The sequence below is a fragment of the Herpailurus yagouaroundi genome, unplaced genomic scaffold (genome assembly GCF_014898765.1).
Source record: "Herpailurus yagouaroundi ecotype Mexico unplaced genomic scaffold, PumYag 198, whole genome shotgun sequence".
In the NCBI taxonomy this organism is placed as follows: Eukaryota; Metazoa; Chordata; class Mammalia; order Carnivora; family Felidae; genus Herpailurus; species Herpailurus yagouaroundi.
In genome coordinates, this window is record NW_024412429.1 from 1255831 (window position 1) to 1273752 (window position 17922).

A 17922-nucleotide genomic window follows, 5' to 3' on the forward strand; every position below is an offset into this window, starting at 1 on the left:
ATCAAAAGTAAGTAGGTGAAAAGAAACAATAAAGAAGAAAAAGGAATGGAGTAGAAAATAGAAATCCAATTAAAAAAATCAATAAAACTGGGGCGCCTGGGTGGCTCAGTCAGTTGAGTGTCTGACTTCGGCTCAGGTCATGATCTTGTGGTTTTTGAGTTTGAGCCCCGCATCGGGCTCTGTGCTGACGGCTCAGAGCCTGGAGCCTGTTTCTGTTTCTGTGTCTCCCTCTTTCTCTCTCCTCCCCCAATCACGCTCTGTCTCTCTCTTCTCAAAAATAAATAAACGTTAAAAAAAATTTAAAAAATCAATAAAACCAAAAGCTAGTTCTTTGAAAGAGCAATGAAATTTATAGTGTAGCATGATTGACTTATAAAGAGAGAGAAGACACAAATTAGCAGCATGAGGAATACAATAAAGTCCATCATTACAGATCCTACAGCTATTAAAAGGAAAATAGGGGAATATAACAACCAATTTAGGCTCATAAATTTCGGCTCATAAATCAAAACAACCTAGAAGGCATGAACCAATTCCTTGAAAACCACAAAATACAAAATCTCAACGAAGATGAAATACATAATTTGAATGGTACTATAACCATTAGAGCCTTTGAATTTTTAACTAAAATGCTCTCCAAAGAGAAATCTCCAGGCTCAAATGATTTCACTGGAATTCTACCAAACATTAGAGGAGAATTAACACCAATTTTACAAAACCTCTTTCAGAAAATAAAAGAAGGAGGGATACTTTCCAACGTATTTAAAAGACCAGAATTATCCTGATACCAAAGCCTGAAGAAGACTGAAAAAAAAAAGAAAACTATAGTTTAAGCCTTTGCAAGAGGAATACTGAAGTTTAGTAGCAGAATGTTTTTACACCTCTTATATTTCCCAATTTATATGCAGTTGTTTCTGCATATTTTAGGTTTTTTTACATTATTTTATTGTCTCTAACCCCCCAAAAACACTCAAAACATTATTATTTTATTACTATGATTTTTACCATATGTTTGCTTATATGTACTTACATAATTATCATTTTTTCCCTCTTTATTCCTTTTTTTTTCCATTTCTTACTTTCATTCAGTGACTTATAATCTCCTTCCTGAAGTATGTCCTTTAGCACCATTTTTAACAATGTTCTTCTTGGAGGTGACTCCTTTTGTCGATCTTAAATGTCCTTCTATTGCCCTTGCTCTTGAATTTAATTTTGCTAGGCACGCCACTCTCAGTCGACAGTTCTTTTCTTTCAGCACTTTGAAAATTTGATTCTTCTGTCTTATGATTCTCATTGTTTCTTTTTGAAAATCTTCTGATAATCTAGTTGTTATTTCATTTAAGATGCCCTCTTGTCTCTCTAGCTGTGTTTAAGATCTTCTCTTTCTGTTGGGTGTTCTGCAGCTTTATTGGAATATAGCTAGGTGTGGTTTGTGTTTTTTTTAATTGTCACACTTGGTATATATTCAGTATTAACTCTCCCCAAATACTGTTTTTATTTTACTTTTTTAATTTAATTTTTTATTTTTTAAAAGTTGCATCCAAATTAGTTAGCATATAGTGCAACAATGATTTCAGGAGTAGAGTCCTTAGTGCCCCTTACCCATTCAGCCCATCACTCCTCCCACAACCCCTCCAGTAACCCTCAGTTTGTTCTCTATATTTAAGAGTCTCTTCTGTTTTGTCCCCCTCCCTGTTTTTATATTATTTTTGTTTCCTTTCCCTTATGTTCATCTGTTTTTATTCCTTTTTTTTTTATTCATTATCTTGGATTCAATTTAGAGGTATATTAGAATTCTTCAGTCTATTTATCATATCTTTTAACCTCTCTTTCACACTTACTGTCTCACTTGAGCTCTGGCTACTTGTGCTATTTCTTCAGAGCAGTCTTCATTTTACTAATCTCTCATCATTCATTTTAACTAATCACTGAGTTTTTAATTATAGTGATTATATTTTCCATGTCTAAAAGTTTTCTATTTTTAATTATGCCTGGTTATTTTTTACAGTCTTTTCTCCTTGGCTTCAATGTTGTTCTGGTTCTTGTGTCCCTCTTTCATGGTGCCATTTTTTTTTTTCAGTAGTATTGGTAATTTTTAATTGTGAGCTCATGTGTGGTTCAACTTAATAATACAGAGACACAGTAAATGGGCTGATGAAATGCTCTCCTTTAAACAAGAAATGCATTTACTCTTCTCAGGAGCCAGGGAGCACTGTTGGTTTAGGAACACTCTTGGAGGTTTAAATTTTAATGTAGAATTTGTCCTTTAGAGCCAACCAGTGAGATCGTCATTTGGACCAGGGGCAGCCCCAGTTTCATATATGTGGCTGCTGGTCACTGATACTTCAGGACCAACCTTATATACTTACCTTTTTCTTCATACTGGTGTTTCATGTCCAACAACTAAGTGCTGCGACTAAGAGCACACTTAAAAGATGGCGGCCGTCCTTCCTTGGAAAAGCCAAGAGACTAGAAGCCTAGCTGAGTGAGCTACGTTCTAGGTTCTGCAGTTCTGGGGTCACATGGTGACGGCTTCAGGGTCTTGAGACGAGAACTGGGTGTCTGTTTTATGTGGAGTCGATCATAAGTTTGCATGTGATAGATGCTCTCTTATCTCCTTTGTTAGTGAGAAATAGTTAATAAGTGGCCTTCGTTAAAACATTGCACATTTGCTGGAAATAGAAAATCCTTTCTAGAATCCCTGACCAGCTCTGAAGAGCGTTACAGACAGTACATGAAGCGTGCTATCTTCATGCTAATGATGTTCGCACGCCTCGGTTCTAAGTAATGACACATGTCGGCTGTGTCCCCTTTCAGTTTGAGAAAGCTTACCGTAACCTAAGAAGACTGTTAAAAGATGTAGAAAGCCAGATGGTTTTCATTTATGTAACTTCACATGAAAACACACTAAGAATAGATTGTTTTTTGTCATTTGGACATTTACTTGTACCGCTTCCCAATTTTTCCTGATACTACTTTTATGATTCATGCGTCAGTGTTGATGGCGGGTTTCATATACAGGTCTTGCCAAAGCAGAAGAACCTTGCATATCTGACAGCAAGGAATCCAGCTCACCAGCTTCCCTTCCACGTAAGCATGAAACTTGGTACTTCCTCTCCCCCTTCTCTTTTGGCAGGGACCACAGTAGGTGCTGGGTACCAGTTTGGGCTTTGTTTCCACTGACCCCGGAACTCTGGAACACGCTTCTGGTGCTCGCATTTGGGGTGCAGTGATAGTCCTAGTTGAGGGTCATCTGCAATTCAGACACAACTGAGCATGTCTGGAAAAGCAGGAGGGCGAGCCTGCTGAAATCCCTCTTGAAAGAGAGTCTGAGTACCTCTTGGGAGAGAACTGACACAAGGGACGTGAAACCAGGTGTGATAACTGAGTCCCAGCGAGCAGGTCTGGGTAGCTGGGGCAGGTGATCCCCGGGTGTGAAAGCTCTGTCATGGCGCCCTTCCCTTGGCCCAGGCCACTTACACTCATGCCTGCCTTGGTGGGAGCAGAGGTGCTACCTGAGCGAAGACAGAGACAGCTGGGTCAGAGACTGTCTGCTTGCGTGCACTGAACGTCCCCTCAAGGCTCGCCCCTTGGCCTTCCACCTGGAAATTCAGACACTGCGACGGTTATCACCGCCCCCCCTCTGCTATGCACAGAAGACCCCAGGTGCCTTCCTGTAGTGTAAAGAAAGCCGTTTCTGACCCCAGTCGCGGCTAGCTTGTGGTGGGAGGAGTGTGACCTGGTGGCTTAGGCAGGGTCAGCAAACCCTCCGTGAAGGCCAGGAATATACATTTCAGGCTCTGCAAGCCGTATGGTTTTGGTCGCAACTACTCAACTCTGCTGCTGTAGCCAGAAGGCAGCCACAGATGCATGTAAGGAAATGGGCGTGGCTGTACCGCAATAAAACTTATTTACGAGAACGCTTGGCGGGAATGGGCGGCAAGGGCCCATAGGTGAATTGTGTCAACCCCCACCTAGCCTAGAGGACAGGTTCTGGTGCCACCCATCCCGGCACTGTCACCAGTGGGTGGCCGTGGGCGGCTCGCCGTCTGTAAGGTGTGCTCCCTCGCCGACCACGTCTCCTTGTCCTCAGGAGGTTTGAACCAGGGACAGGACAGGGCAGTGGCCAACGGCCCAGGCCCCGTGTCTCCCTAGGTGTGAGATCGTAAGCAGGGATGTTACTTCTCAGTATCCCAGCTTCCTTGACCGTGTACTTGAGATACTGAAGACAACAGCAGTAACTATCTCAGAATTTGTTGTGGGAGAAGCGAATTGAAGTATTCAATGCCGTGCCTGGTATAGAGATACTGTAGCTGCCGTCGTAAAGGATGGTGAGTAGGAGAGAGGGGGCATGGCGGGGAGGGTCTCTTCTGGCCTGGAGAGGACATCAGGGAGCGTTAGTTCCAGGAAACAATCAGAACCGGGCAGGGGCGGGGGATGGTCTATGACCCAGTGGGGGGGCTTTGAGAGCCAGGCCAGCCCAGGTGAAAGCCCGTGTGTCCTGCTTAGCTTAACACTCACAAGTCTCTCTGGTGCCATGTGGCCGTGACACCGAGGTCAAGAGAGGCGATCCCTCCCGCCAACAGCCGTGGACCTGCCCCCGCGGCAGGATGAGCTGGCCTCCAGGAGCAGCTGGCGGGTGCTGGCTGAGCCAAGGCGTCAGGCGGAGACCACGGGTGGGAAGCCGGAGGGACGTCGGGCCAGCGGGAGCTGAGAGGGGGCGGAGTCGGTGCCATTGGGCGGCACTGGAGGTGGAAGAAGGCCCCCACCGCTTTCATCCCGAATGGCAGCAGAGCATCAGGCAACAGAGAGGAAAAGGCTGCTGCTTGAGAAGCAGAGGGCACAGCTGGGGACCCCCCGCCAGCCTGCATCTGCGAGAGCCACTGATGGCGGCAGGAGGAGGCAGGGAGGCCAGACACCAGAGTGTCTAAGTGACTCCCCTGGAGAGACTATTCAAACTGTTGGGTTAGGGGCGCCTGGGTGGCTCAGTCGGTGGAGCGTCTGACTTCAGCTCAGGTCATATCTCGCGGTCCATGAGTTCGAGCCCCACGTCGGGCTCTGTGCTGACGGCTCGGGGCCCGGAGCCTGCTTTGAGTTCTGTGTCTCCCTCTCTCTCTGCTCTTCCCCCGCTCATGGTCTGTCTCTCTCTCCTTCAAAAAGAAATAAAAAAAACATTAAAAAAATTAAAAAAAAAAAAACTATTGGGTTACACTTTAAGCTGGACAGAAGGACAAAACTGCCAAAGTTTCCTTTTCTAACCCCAAGTGAAGGCTCGTAACGAAGACAGACTCAGTCTCGAGCCTAGTGAAGGGACTCCGTAGACTCAGCTCATTCAGACTGAGTGAATTTTGCATTTTTTCTTCAGCGCTTTCCCTAACACATCTACAAGTTCAGGGTACAAATGGAAGGCTTTGGGACTCACCCGAGAGTGACTCACACAGCATGGGGGGCTTGGAGAAGGGGTTTCCGTGGCAACAAAGCTGCCTTAGGCTCTGGACCTTCAGGGTTTCTGAGCTCCCACGTGTTGTGGGGGGAACCTATGGTGTAGACACAACCTTGCCCCAAAACAGAAGTTATGGTGGCATTGTGTGGCTGTGGGATGGTTGGTCCAAACTGCTTCCAAACAAGAGAGGCATCTTTGCGAGATTCCTTAACTCCAGTAAAATTTGTGTTTTTATTGTTGACATCACCCTGTCTCCATTCACAGGTTAGCAAGGCATCGCGTGTTTTATTCTGATGCCATAATTTTATAATTCCATACATGGTATGTGACACCGGGAGGGTAACATGAAGGCTCCCTCTTCCCTTGCCCTCTTCGGTGTGTCCTGAGGGGATGATAGAAGTTTCCCTCAGTGGAAACCATGACTCCAGTGTGTATATCCATTGTTGGACAGAGGGACTAAGGGGGAATCTATAGGAAGCATCACAGCATTTGTGCCACCCCCCAGGGGGTCTGCTCAGAGCCTCGACCCCAGACATGAAGTGACTCTTCTCCTCAGAGGGGGTTTAAAGTGCCATTTCCGTAATCACAAATATAGGAGAAATCTGTCAAAAGAAGTCACAAAGACCCAGCGACCAAGCCAAAGATACAGAAAACTGAGACAAGACGGAGCCACCTTCTCGGAGAGTAAACTATAGGGAGGGAAAGACTGCCACTCACGTCATCTGATTAATCAGCTAGTATATACACCATGCTTGGAATAAACACATGAACGGCAGCCAAGAACTTTCTGTAATTTCCACTAAGAGAAGCCAGGCGAAACTGATCAAAACCATGAGAACCAGGTAGGTGCCGTTACGGTTACAGAGGAACCCAAGTTCACCAGACACGTTTATGCATCACTGAGACGTGCGTAGTGTAGATGCATATTAAGTACGTTCAGGGTGCTGGATGTGGTTCTTCTTACATTAGCTGGAGTCAGTCAGATCCTGAGTTACGGACACTTTCTACAGATTGGTCTTGAGAAATTGAGACCGAATGGCACAAACATTTTTTCTTTTGATAAGCTGTTACTGTTTTCCTTCTGTATTTAAATTCCAGCTGGTTAACATACAGTGTGGTCTTGGTTCCGGGAGGAGAATTTAGTGGTTCGTCACTCACATCTAACACCCAGTGCCCATCCCAGCGAGTGCCCTCCTTAGTGCCCATCCCCCATCCAGCCCATCCCCCACCCACCTCCCTCCACCACCCCGTTTGTTGTCAGTATTGAAGAGTCTCTTACAGTTTGCCTCCCTCTCTGTTTTTTATCTTATGTTTCCTTCCCTCCCCCTGTGTCCAAATGCATTTTTAATGGGAAAGTGTTTCAATACAAGAACTTGAAGGTAACTGGTACTCCCTGTGCTGTTTAACGGGGTCCATCTACGTCGGGGAAAGCATCCAAAGGTCACCAGCGTGAGGAACGGAAGAGTAGGCCACACCTTTACGCCTAGCAGGCTGTGTCGTGATGGTGTGACAGTGTATCTTCAGAAGCCATTTCCCACGGCGTGCCTTCTACTCCAAGAGAGAAGAGCCATGTTTTCCTTCGTTACGGAACAGCCAGACAGCACATCGCAGGTTCTCGGTAGATGTTTGCTGATCAAATAACCGTAAGGGGAGCTACCTCATAAAAACGTGTCACAAGTTAGGCCTTGTAATTCGGAATCTGTACAAGTTCACTTTTAATGGAAATTTCGGGGCCTCTCCTGAAAGAAACTGGGGAAAGCCTGAATCCGCAAAGATTTTGGTCAAAGTCAGACACCGCGACGGGTGCCGTCCTGGGGCGAAAATGAGGGGGGGCCCTCTTCTGGGGTGAAGGGCAGAGACAAAGGAGACACTGACAGAACAGGCTGAGGACCCTTCGGCAGCCTTCGCTCCACCGGCTCTGGGTACTTAGTCGTCAGATCGTCACACACACCCACAGACGCCCTCGCAGGTCAGCGCGGGACGGGGTCCCTGCTCCAGCCGAGGGGGAGTCCTGTGCCCAGCGCCCTTGTCCTCGGCCCGTGAGCCCTAGACCTCGGAGCCCAGAGAGTCCCCAGCTCCCCGCTGACGGCTGGGCCTCCCACCCCTTTTGTTGTCACTGTCACTGTTATGGGAATTTGGAGTAAGAGGAAAATTAGGAGCAGGAAAAGATATCGGGAAACATTCACAGGGTTTATTTGCTCTGGGCTTTACGGATGGCGAGCCGTGTGCCAGATCACGTCACTCGCCTGGAGGGCCGTCCGGGCTCTACTGACCGCAGACAGAAGAGCGGAGTCACGCGGACTTTGTTCGGGTCGTTTTGAAGCTACTGCAAGTGAAAGCGGCATCCTGTGTTTTGGTAGGGGACACATGGAGGACTCCTAACTCGCTAGAGCTCACCAGGGTAAAACGTGACTCGCGTCTCTTGGCCCCGCGGCCTCTGGGCATGAATCTGTGACGATCTCTCTGAATGTCTTTTCGCTCCGCCTGACGGTGTTGACGGACAGAGTCGTGGGTGCGACGAGTGCCTCGGCGAGGAGGGGACCTCAGAGGCCCCGGCACACGTGCGCCACGCGGCGTGCCACGGGACCACACACGCGCACCTCCGGGTTGCTCGCTGGAATCGGCACAAATCCTGGCGTGGCCCTCAGCGGCCTGGTGACCGCCGTGGACTTTCCCTTTTCCCCAGCCAACCAGACATTATCGAGTCGTAGGCGTATAAGATGCACTGACATTTCCAAACGGTTGTATCAGAACTTCATAATTGAGCGGATGATGCAATCGTTCGTCGCAAAGCACGGAAGTTTTATGTTTTAATATAGAAGTTTGAAATTCTCTTTTATTTAGTGGTCTAGAGGATCTCAGCTATGGCCGTCTTTCAGGAAATGCTTGTTGTCTGGTAGGAAGAACACAGCTCACGAATCAGAGGAACCCGAGTAGGTGTATTGGGAACTTAGTTAACAGCTGTGAGGTAACTGAAGAAAATCCATATATGCTGGTCTCTGACCTCCCGTTCCTGGTGCAGAGCTCCTAAACTCCTTTCTATAAGAGCACTGAGGGCATCTCTTGTCCTAATATTTGGTCTCAGCGCCTGTCCCCGACACAGCCTCCCGAAGCCCTTGGGAATTCCTAAGGGACAAGAGCACTGAGAGCCTCTGCCTCCAATGAGGCGACTCCGGGTGGGGCTCCGGGCGAAGGGTGGTCGCCAGGAAGAATAGCCATGGTTAGAAGCTTGCAGTTTTCAGGTTTTCAGATCGTCCTCCAGCCTTCCGAGAGGCAAGGGGGCTGGAAATGGAGTTAAAAATGGATCGTGCCCACGTAAGAAGCCTTCATGAAGTCCCCAAAGTACAGGGTTCAGGGAGCTTCCAGGATGGTGACTGCGTGCACACTGGGAGGCTGACCCCAGCTCCAGCTCTACACGCGGGACCCTCCCCCCTCGCCATCTGCACCCCCCCATCTGGCTGCTGTCTGTGTTCTCCATCACACCCTTTACCAGACGGGTGAACCCATAAATAAACACTTCCCGAGTTCTGCAAGGTGCTCTGGCAAATTAGTTGAACTCCAAGCGGGGGCATGGGAACCTCCAATTTGTAGGCAGTTTGGACAGAAACCACGTGTCCGAAGGGAGAGGACACTCACAGGAGGCAGGACAGAGGCTGTTTTCCTGACACAGGGGAAAGATTAAGATTACCTCAATATAGCACTCAACTCCAATTTCCCCATGCGTACAAAGAAATTATAACACTTCTGATGTTCTAAACAGATACTCCATTTAACTAGAACTCAGAATCCAGGAAAACCTTAAATCAGAACTCAGAATGGCATAGAATTACCTGGGCTGCTTGCGAGCATGCAGATTCCTGCAACACTTAGTTTTTTAAAGGGGAAACTAACATAAGTGATTTTTTCAAATGGATAAATGTATAAAGAAATACTGACTTTCATTACCATTCAAATTAAGTCTCGATGATGTTAGGATGCCATTTGATCTTAAATAAGTCACTAAACTGCAGTGACCACACTGTTGAGATTTGGTGGACGTCTAAGTCCTTGCAATGATTTTAGAAAATCAGACTAAGGTGAAGGCTGTATGTGGGGAAATGCTCCTGATGACTTCCAGCATTTAACTCGTGCCATGTGGGTCCTGAGCTGGGAAAGCCGTGGCCACCGGCGGAAGGGGAAGCTGGCGCTCCGTGTCGCCACAGAGGTCCACGGGGAGCGCGCTGGGCCCCACAGCAGGACGCAGGTGGCTGTGGTGACTGATCCAGGTGGGCTGGCACCAAAGTCCCCGTTCCTGTCCCAGCCACAGCCGAGACTCAACTGCTTCCTGAGGATGAGAAGGTGAGAAATAAAAATGACCCTCACCTACCACTTAAGTTTTGCTTCTGAATTACACAGTGGTTCTCAGGATTCTGGAGATGAGATTTCCATGTAGAAATCATGTCTCTTTCAGAACTTCTGACCCCCAGAAAACTCACTTTGTTTCTTCTTCCTATTACAGAACCACCCTGACTGCAATTTTTTCAGATCTTTTAAGGTGTTTGGAACACTATGACATGATTAATATCAGTTACATCAAATCAAAGAATTTTTCAATCAGCGCATCAAAGCGTGGCTAAAGGTTTAGATATGTTAATGCAAGCATCATAAATACTCGGAGAGAAACTGAAGAATACAGATCTAGAAAAATGAGAAGTAGATAATCCGAAAAATATGTGCTTCAAATGAAGAAATGTGTGCATACCTTAGCACACAAATGGAACCACGCGTCACGTGAGCAGGGTGCACAGAGCACTGGTCCGGACCACTGAAGCACTGAACTTCCAGAAAAGAAGCCTAAAGAAACAATGTGGCATTGGACTTGCTTCCGTCTGGTCTGTTGCTTGTTTTACTTCGGTTTTCCTTTGCTAGTGAGTTTCTGTCAGCATGGGCCCCATTGCAGGATTTCCTACTCCTAACTTAATCTGGGTTAATCTGGATCATTTCTCTCCTTCATTCCACAGGTTTTGCGCTTAATAAACGTTCACTGAACACTTAACTATGTTTGGTTATCACTCGAGATGTTAAAAACAAACATGAATTAGACATCAATCCTGCCCTCAACAAGTTTCCACCTGAATAAAAGGAGACTCTAACAAAAAGTGCTACATGATCGACGAGCAAAATGGAGCAGGTGCATTCCAGATAGAACTCCCTATGTTACGGCAGAAGGTGCAGGAAGGAGCGTTGCTGTTGAGACGGGTCCTGATGAGGGTTGAAATTGATGTGGAATGAACAGTAGGGACAAATGGAGGCAGAGACGGCAACAGGATGCACCCAGTTGGTGGTGTGGGATGGGTGTCGTGGGTTCAGAGGTAAGGACGTGGTGGCCGACCTGATGGGACAACCGTCACCCTGCATTCACTGAGCCGGCAGTGACGGACTCCGAGCAAGCAGACGGCACATTTTCTTTGTTTCTAAAAAGTCAATTAAGCATTCAGGGCTACAGGTCTGCAGTTGTTAATTTTATGTGTCAACTTAGCTGAGCAAAACAGGGGAGTATGTGAATAATGAAGTGTTCATTCGTGCAGTGATATATAAAAATGAAAATGAGCAATATCTCTACACCTCAAAGTGAATTAATCTCACAAGTGTTTAATAGAAAAAGCAAGTTATGAAAAACATATAATGTAGGATTCCGCTTATATAAATTTGAAAGCGTATAAGTCAATACCAAATACAGTGTAAGACTCTATACGTGTGTAGTAAAATACAAATACGTGGGAAAGACAATTATCAATTCAGGCAATGATTATTTCTGCCACGGGGAAAGATGCCCTGTCTTGAAGGTATTGTAAGATTTTACTTAAGTTTGCAGCTAAGTGCATGGGCACCCAGTATCTTATTATTTACACATTCTTCAAAATATTTCACAAGTACCGTTATCACAGGGGCAAGAGGTTCTGCTCTGGGGGAAAAACCAATGAATGAGAAATACATATAAACAGGTGATGGGATCTTAAGTAAAAAAAAAAAAAAAATGGGCCACTGCTTTTAACGTATGAGGAATATAACACTATTTCAAGTACGTGTTGGAAAAATTCTCAAAACCCACGAAATTAAAAGAGCGTTTTTAATATAGCACAATAACAGTCTTTTTGTTGTTGTTGTTTGATCTTTGATTTTTATGCCTTTTTATAAAAACTGCGTTTCTTAAATACAGTACGCTACTAGGATTTCACAATTTGTTTACTGGCACAAGGTAAGAAATAGCCAAAAAAAAAAAAAACAAAAAAAAACAAAAACCCAAAACAAACAGTTAAGCTAAATAACTTTAAAAAACTCACGTGTAAAGCGGTAAGGAACCGCTTTCCAGGTGACTTGGAGGAACACACAGCCCTCAGGAGACCAGCCCTCACCGTCCGCTTCTGAAGAAGTCGGGACTGCGCGGTTCTCTCATGGCCTGTCTTTCTTCCCTCCATAAACCTACTAATTGGATTTGTCTGTGCCTTATATTCTTGTTTCCTCTCTCTCTCTGGTGCCTGCCATGGGGCTTGGTATCCAGTAAGCACTCACAAATCTCTAAGTACCAGCTGACGTAGCTATGACATTCTGCATGCCCGTGTGACATTCTGAAGAAGACGGGGCCGGCACCTGCCCCGCTGAGCGGAAGAAGCAGGGGTGCTCTCCCCCGGGGACACCGCCGCTCTTGACCTTGCGGACTCCGTAAGCACAGAGATGTGCCCGGCCTCTGCCTGCAGGGATTCAGTATTCACTCTGCACCCTCAAAAGACGGGGGTGCCTGCTTACTTCCAGCCCATGAAATGCCCAGACGTTCCTAAGTCCCTAAATGAATACTAATTGTATTTGTAAATACATGTAATTTGAAAGTTGCAGATGGTCTTGAGTATTAAAGAATAAGGCAGACGTTTACCTCTTTTTTGGCAGCTGGCCAGTAATACTACAGACCAAACGATTTCTCGTCACTCCCCGTTCTAGAACATTCGACTTGACGGCTTTCACACTCAGCGCGATTCAGCTTTGCAGCTCCCTGTCCTGGAACGTGTCCTGTGGCCACAGACAGACGGACGTGGGGCCCTCCGTTCAGGCCGGGAGCCCCCAGCCCTTTGCTTGAACTCAACTATGATGGTCAGCCCCCCATAGTGTCTGGAACAAACCTTACACACGGTGTTCAGGAGGTAACTCTCTCGTCAGTGTGACCGCATAAGGCCCACGCACTTCCCCGCACAGCGTCTCAGCCAACCATCTGCCTACTCTGGACGCGTGAGCAGAGCATCCTTAGCAGCGCTAAGCGAGGAGCCTGTGGACCCACAGAACAGCTGGTGAGGCTTGGATCCACAACATGCACGTCCGTCCATGGACTGCCTCAGTTAGGCTGCTCACTGACCCCGCACAAGAAATACGTTCTGCTGCTTGCGTCACTGCTGAGCTGTGGTCCCGCGCACGAGACGTCGCCTGGACTTGCGACGAAAGTCAGGACTTGCGCCTGGACTTGCGAAGAAAGGAGAGGGTGCTGCGGAGGGTGAGGGGTGGCCACGCAACAGGTACAGGGCTTTTCTGGTGGCGAAATCGCTCTAAAATCCACTGTGGTGACGGTGTCACAACTCTGTGAGTATAGTAACGACTTATTGTACACTATAAATGCGTGGATTTAATGGAGTGTGAATTATATCTCAATGTATTGAAATTGAAAATACAGAACTGCCATGATTTTGACAAGAACTGGTATGCGCTCTCATTATAGATGATGAGAAAGAGCTCATTTTGGAAGGTGTTTCAGTCTCCGTGAGAGTTAAGACCTCCCGATCCTGGAACATAAAATGTTTTATCAGGCAGAGGGATCCAGAAAGCGACAGAAACGTGAAACTTCTTTCCCTAAGTGTACATTATCTCCTTTAAATAGTGAAAATGCCCTACCTGTTCTCCTCGTGCACTGTTCCTTGGGGAAATGTATTTCACTTACCGGGGAGGAGATCGTACATACCTACACACACACTTGATATATCCGTGTACAGACCCTTTTTTGAATTGCTTAAGTAAATCAGTGAATCTCTGCTAAACAGCTTCTTTAAAACTTCCCCAGCATTTTCAAAAATGCTTTTTCACACATTCCTTTTTAACGCCTACGTGAATCCACTTAGCACTCTACAACTAGTACGGCTTCTGTGGCCGAAGCCCTCTGCGTTTTTCAGACACTGAGCAGAAGCACCTCTCTTTCCTTGCAGGTAACAGGGAACAGAAATGTCCTGGCGGCGGGAGCCCCACCCAGGTCACTGAATCAGAAACCCCTGGGATGAGCCCATGAGGCAGAACACTGGACTTGGCAATTCTGTCTCCTCTCTCCAGGCTGCTGCACGGGTTTCCCCCGAGGCATCACGGGACCTTAGGCCTCGGTGTTTGTGATGTGCCCTATGCCCTGGGTAGCAGGGTATTCCCATCGCGGGACTACGGCGTGGGAAGCCAAGCTGACAACGTATCGGTGCCATCAGGACATTGAACTCTTTCTCGAGGTTGAAGGCAAATCTCGGGACTGGACTTGCTGCACCCTTACCTCCTGTGGGAAGATATGCACTGACGATGGAGGCCCCGTCAGTACTCGCACACTCACCTCGGCACTTGGTGAGGAGCCCTGTGCGGGAAATCATTCGGTGTGAAATGTACTTTCCGGCCAAAGGGCATCGGCAGCGTGCCGTGCTAAGATGGCCACACCACTGGTTCTTAAGCAAGAAAGAGCATCGAGGTCAAAAGCTTGGTTTGGGACATTCTGCGGTTTCGAATCTTGGCATTACCGACAAGTCTGTCTCAACAGCCCGTGGTGAGCATCTAGGGGCCTGGCCAACAAAAAGAAGGAAACATACAATGGGAAGAAAAGATACTGTAGGACAAGCTCACCTGTGGCTGGCTGGGGTGATCCCCACGTACCAGAGACTTTCCTCCTGCAGGATCTCCTCTCTTCTTCCCTTTCCCATGGAGGTGGCCTGCACGCTTCCCAAAGATGTCTTCCCAAAGTCAAAGGCTTTAGGAGGACTTGAAAGTTTTGGAAGAGGTTAAGAGGAAGGGAAATAGAGTTTGAAAATTCGGTGGGTATTTGGAAATGCATGGGGTAGGAAAGACCCTGGTCCATAGAGCTCCCCTGCGTGGGCAAGGGGAGGTCTAGGAATTTGAAAGCAGACAGAACCCGTCCTTCGCTTCCCGGCATGAATGAAGGAACGTGAAGCAGGAATATGAGGTGTATTTAGGAAAGAAAGGGCGGCAGGCACCTTCTGCAAAGAATTCTGGGTCCCAGCCTGTTCCCACAACCAGCAGACGGAGGGTGATCTTGAAAGAGGTCTGCTTCGAAGGGCGGCACTGAAGTCAGCGAGGAGCCCACGCCATTGCCACCAACCTGCAGCTATGTGGTCCAGGACAAGTCAGGAATGACTCTGTTCCCAAGCATCCTCATTCATAAAACCGTACTTCTAAGTTTACCATGAGTATTAATGAGGTAATATTGACAAAGCCCTTGGAACAGGGCCCAACACGTGGATAGCTCGTATACATGATTTTTACATAAACTATGGGAACCCTGCAAGACTCCGAAAGGACGCACGTGCCTGGGGTGCGGACCTCAGGAACAAGTGATGTTTGATTCAGTCTTTTGTAACAGAAGCTTAGATATGAAGTGGCGTTTTATGTAACCAGGGCCGTGATCTTTCCTGCTTGTCTCCACACTGCGCTGAAATTTACATACATGCAACATCATTGCGCGTGCAGGGGCTTCAAAAAGTTTTGGCAACGTTCAGATTATACCTGGTCTTTCAATCATGCGTCTGTGACGCATGCTATTTGTGTGCTTGGTGTGTGTGCAGATGCACGTGTGTGCATGCCTGTGTATGGATACCTGCGCGTGTGAGTGTGAGAGTGTGCACGGTATGTGTGTGCGTGCAATCTGCGTATGTGCTGGGTGCGTGCACATGTGTGTCCTCCACAAGAGATCCTATGGAATGGGAAAATACAGAGCAACAAAGCTAAAGGGACCACGTACCAAGCAGTAACAGGTGCATCTCAAAGACGGAATACTGAGAAAACACAAAGGACTCTACACTGCCTGATCTTATTTCGAGAAAGTTCAACAGCAGGCAACACTCCCTTATTTTGGAACATATGCTTATATGTTCAACCTTTTCAGAAAAGCAAGTGATTAGCATTGTAGACAGAAAAGTAGTGGACCCTGTGAGCAAGGGAGGGCTCACGATCGGCAACAGGCACGTGGGTCCTTCGATATCCTGGTCGGCCTGTGTGTTGGCCTGGCAGCGGTTACATAGATGATAATAAATGAATAGCATACTTTTGCTTTGTCTTTTTTGGTAAAGTTGACAATACTAAGAATATTTTTAAAAAATAAAATGAGCCATATTAAAATACAAGCTAAATTAGAAGACGAGATAGACATTTGCATGACCCCTAGAAGGAGGAACACTCAAAGCAGGGTGTCGAGGTGGAGTTGACTGCCCCCCCAAGTGCTCGATCAGGATTCTTTAAAAAATTTTTTTTAATTAATTTATTTATTTTGAGGGAGAGGGTATGAGCAGGGGAGGGGCAGGGAGAGGGGAAGAGAGAGAATCTCAAGCAGGCTCCGTGCTATCAGCGTGGAGCCTGATGCAGGGCTGGAGCCTACAGGCCTTGAGATCGTGACTTGAGCTCAAGCTTAGAGTTGGACGCTTAACCGATTGAGCCACCCAGGCGCCCTTTAATCAGGATTCGTAAGTAGACCGAGAATTGCACACATGTGAGGGACTGAGGCCAGACTCATTGCTCATGGCTATGGGAAAGCTTTCTGCCACATTTTTTTAATGTTGTGGGAAGGAGATCTTTTTCTGCTGCCGCCCTTCTCCTGCCTGGAGCTAAGAGCGTGAGGACTTGGTGCCTCCAGTCTGGCTGTGGTCTCCAGCCGTTGGGGTCAGCCCACGGAACCTGTGACCACTGGCCCAGAGCTGTCCTCCTGCTGGGCCGCTGAGCCACCTGGATCACCAACCCTCCGTCTTGTTGCGTACATAGAAAATGCCTTCTGATTGATTTAAAGAGATTGTTTTCATGAAGTCTCTAAAATTTGTACTTTTTAATTTTAAAAACTTTGTTCCAGAAAATTTTCTCACTTAAGAGTTTACTTAGTGTGACAGCTGAACACAATCTGTACTTGTGTAACTTGTGTTTCAAATAAGCCAGTAGTCAAAAGAGGCTAATAAAACATTTTACAACCATGTTAACTGTGTTTGACCAAAACCCTAGATGGTTCTGCTGAAAACACACCACAGTATCATTAAAGTTGACCCTTTACAGAAGTGCTGGGATCGACGTAATTTAACTCGGATAGAAGGCGATACAGTCTGAAGGTCAAGTTCAAGATGCCTGATGCTGAGGATGGGGTTTCAACCTCGAATCCAAGCTTCCCCGCCCGTGGGTACCCATCACAACTGTAGCACACTTTAACACATTTCTGTGGTTTAATTTCCTTTGGTTTTCTTTACAATCCAGTGTGAAGAAGTGGATGAACTGATCTGAACTTGTTTCTGTTTTGTTTGTTTTTTTTCCCCAAATAGTTTAAAGAGGGGATCTAAAATTTTCCAGCTACATTCAAAAGTTAGAAAAAAAAATGTTTTATAATTTCTTCCTTTTTTCATGTCAGCATTTTGGAGTTCCATCTGTCTCGGTTTAAATCTAGGCTAGCAAAAAAAATAACAATGCAAATAGTCCTGCTATTTTGGGAATGACGCTCCTGAAGGAGCTTTTGGAAATGCAGGGTCCCAGGTTGGCCCCATCCCACACCGCACAGGAGGCAGATGCGGTCACCCAACAAGGGAACGTGACGGCTCCAGCGTCCATCGTGGACCTCGCCTTGTGCTGGGAGTTAGCCCACCTGTCTGCTCTGGTTCTGCTGCATAGCAGCACAGGAGGGGCTGGGGGGGAAGTGGACATACCAGTTGAGTCTCGAAGTTTCCTCCAGTCCCAACACTGTCAAACTCCAGGCAGCACCGGCACTGATGGGCACCCTGCGTCCTGCTGCCTGAAGGGGTGTCTCAGGCCTGACACCTTGGCCGGGGGACTGTGGTGCCAGCAACTAGACAAACCAACAAGGAGAAGAGAGAAGCAGGAGGGGTCCTGTGTCACTGTGTCCTCTCAGCTGTAATTCTCATAATGAGGTCAACGTAGAGTCTCCAAAAAGAACAAATACGCAGACACTCGCGATATTATGATAAATGATTTTTTATCATAACGTTACTGAAAATATGCCAACAGATAATTAGACATAGAATCCTTATGCTCTTAATTCTTGTAAAACGAGAAAGTTAAGTACAAATTACGATACTGATTAAAATGGACAGTTTAACGTGACAAGGGATGTTTACCTCAGACCAGCTGGTCGAACAGGGGCTATGGCACCGAAGTGTCGAGTGCGGGTGTCTGGGATTGGCGTGCGTGCACTCCTCCCGTTCGGCCGCTCT